This window comes from Idiotropiscis lumnitzeri, unplaced genomic scaffold, assembly GCF_059441095.1.
Source record: "Idiotropiscis lumnitzeri isolate Australia: NSW breed Sydney's pygmy pipehorse unplaced genomic scaffold, RoL_Ilum_1.0 HiC_scaffold_219, whole genome shotgun sequence".
Taxonomy (NCBI): domain Eukaryota; kingdom Metazoa; phylum Chordata; class Actinopteri; order Syngnathiformes; family Syngnathidae; genus Idiotropiscis; species Idiotropiscis lumnitzeri.
The window spans coordinates 93338-96129 of record NW_028283757.1 but is presented as its reverse complement, the minus strand read 5'-3'; positions in this window follow the sequence as shown (position 1 = coordinate 96129).

The following is a 2792-nucleotide window of genomic DNA, read 5'->3' as shown; positions in this document are numbered from 1 at the left end:
AATCAAATGAATGACTGCCCAGGCTTCAGGATGTCTTTTTACACTATATAAAGGTGGAAATTTACATTGGAAACGTTTGGTTTAGCTGTTATAAAAGTTTGGTTTTTTAGTGCTGAAAATGCATTTTCAGCTCGCACTGTACACATTTGCTATGTGAGGCATTATCTCATAAGGGAAATACTGGACAATCAAATTAATGACTTCCCAGGCTTCAGGATGCCTTTTTACACTCTATAAATGTGGAAATTTACATTGGAAACGTTTGGTTTAGCTGTTAATGAAGTTTCGTTTTTTAGTGCTGAAAATTCATTGTCTGCTGGCGCTGTACACTTTTTCTAAGTGTTGCAATATCTCATGAAGGAAATACTGGACAATCAAATTAATGACTTTCCAGGCTTCAGGATGCCTTTTTACACTATATAAAGGTGGAAATTTACATTGGAAACGTTTGGTTTAGCTGTTATAAAAGTTTGTTTTTTTTGTGCTGTAAATGCATTTTCAGCTCGCGCTGTACACATTTGCTATGAGAGGCATTATCTCATAAGGGAAATATTGGACAATCAAATTAATGACTGCCCAGGCTTTAGGATGTCTTTTTACACTATATAAAGGTGGAAATTTACATTGGAAACGTTTGGTTTAGGTGTTATAAAAGTTTGGTTTTTTAGTGCTGAAAATGCATTTTCAGCTCGCACTGTACACATTTGCTATGTGAGGCATTATCTCATAAGGGAAATACTGGACAATCAAATTAATGACTTCCCAGGCTTCAGGATGCCTTTTTACACTCTATAAATGTGGAAATTTACATTGGAAACGTTTGGTTTAGCTGTTAATGAAGTTTCGTTTTTTTATTGCTGAAAATTCATTGTCTGCTGGCGCTGTACACTTTTTCTAAGTTTTGCAATATCTCATGTAGGAAATACTGGACAATCAAATTAATGACTTTCCAGGCTTCAGGATGCCTTTCTACACTTTATAAAGGTGGAAATTTACATTGGAAACGTTTGGTTTAGCTGTTATAAAAGTTTGGTTTTTTAGTGCTGTAAATGCATTTTCAGCTCGCGCTGTACACATTTGCTATGAGAGGCATTATCTCATAAGGGAAATATTGGACAATCAAATTAATGACTGCCCAGGCTTCAGGATGCCTTTCTACACTATATAAAGGTGGAAATTTACATTGGAAACGTTTGGTTTAGCTGTTATAAAAGTTTGTTTTTTTAGTGCTGTAAATGCATTTTCAGCTCGCGCTGTACACATTTGCTATGTGAGGCATTATCTCATAAGGGAAATACTGGACAATCAAATTAATGACTGCCCAGGCTTCAGGATGTCTTTTTACACTATATAAAGGTGGAAATTTACATTGGAAACGTTTGGTTTAGCTGTTATAAAAGTTTGGTTTTTTAGTGCTGAAAATGCATTTTCAGCTCGCACTGTACACATTTGCTATGTGAGGCATTATCTCATAAGGGAAATACTGGACAATCAAATTAATGACTTCCCAGGCTTCAGGATGCCTTTTTACACTCTATAAATGTGGAAATTTACATTGGAAACGTTTGGTTTAGCTGTTAATGAAGTTTCGTTTTTTTAGTGCTGAAAATTCATTGTCTGCTGGCGCTGTACACTTTTTCTAAGTGTTGCAATATCTCATGAAGGAAATACTGGACAATCAAATTAATGACTTTCCAGGCTTCATGATGCCTTTCTACACTATATAAAGGTGGAAATTTACATTGGAAACGTTTGGTTTAGCTGTTATAAAAGTTTGGTTTTTTAGTGCTGTAAATGCATTTTCAGCTCGCGCTGTACACATTTGCTATGAGAGGCATTATCTCATAAGGGAAATATTGGACAATCAAATTAATGACTGCCCAGGCTTCAGGATGTCTTTTTACACTATATAAAGGTGGAAATTTACATTGGAAACGTTTGGTTTAGCTGTTATAAAAGTTTGGTTTTTTAGTGCTGAAAATGCATTTTCAGCTCGCACTGTACACATTTGCTATGTGAGGCATTATCTCATAAGGGAAATACTGGACAATCAAATTAATGACTTCCCAGGCTTCAGGATGCCTTTTTACACTCTATAAATGTGGAAATTTACATTGGAAACGTTTGGTTTAGCTGTTAATGAAGTTTCGTTTTTTTAGTGCTGAAAATTCATTGTCTGCTGGCGCTGTACACTTTTTCTAAGTGTTGCAATTTCTCATGAAGGAAATACTGGACAATCAATTTAATGACTTTCCAGGCTTCAGGATGCCTTTCTACACTATATAAAGGTGGAAATTTACATTGGAAACGTTTGGTTTAGCTGTTATAAAAGTTTGGTTTTTTAGTGCTGTATATGCATTTTCAGCTCGCGCTGTACACATTTGCTATGAGAGGCATTATCTCATAATGGAAATATTGGACAATCAAATTAATGACTGCCCAGGCTTCAGGATGTCTTTTTACACTATATAAAGGTGGAAATTTACATTGGAAACGTTTAGTTTAGCTGTTAATGAAGTTTCGTTTTTTTAGTGCTGAAAATTCATTGTCTGCTGGCGCTGTACACTTTTTCTAAGTGTTGCAATATCTCATGAAGGAAATACTGGACAATCAAATTAATGACTTTCCAGGCTTCAGGATGCCTTTCTACACTATATAAAGGTGGAAATGTACATTGGAAACGTTTGGTTTAGCTGTTATAAAAGTTTGGTTTTTTAGTGCTGTAAATGCATTTTCAGCTCGCGCTGTACACATTTGCTATGAGAGGCATTATCTCATAAGGGAAATATTGG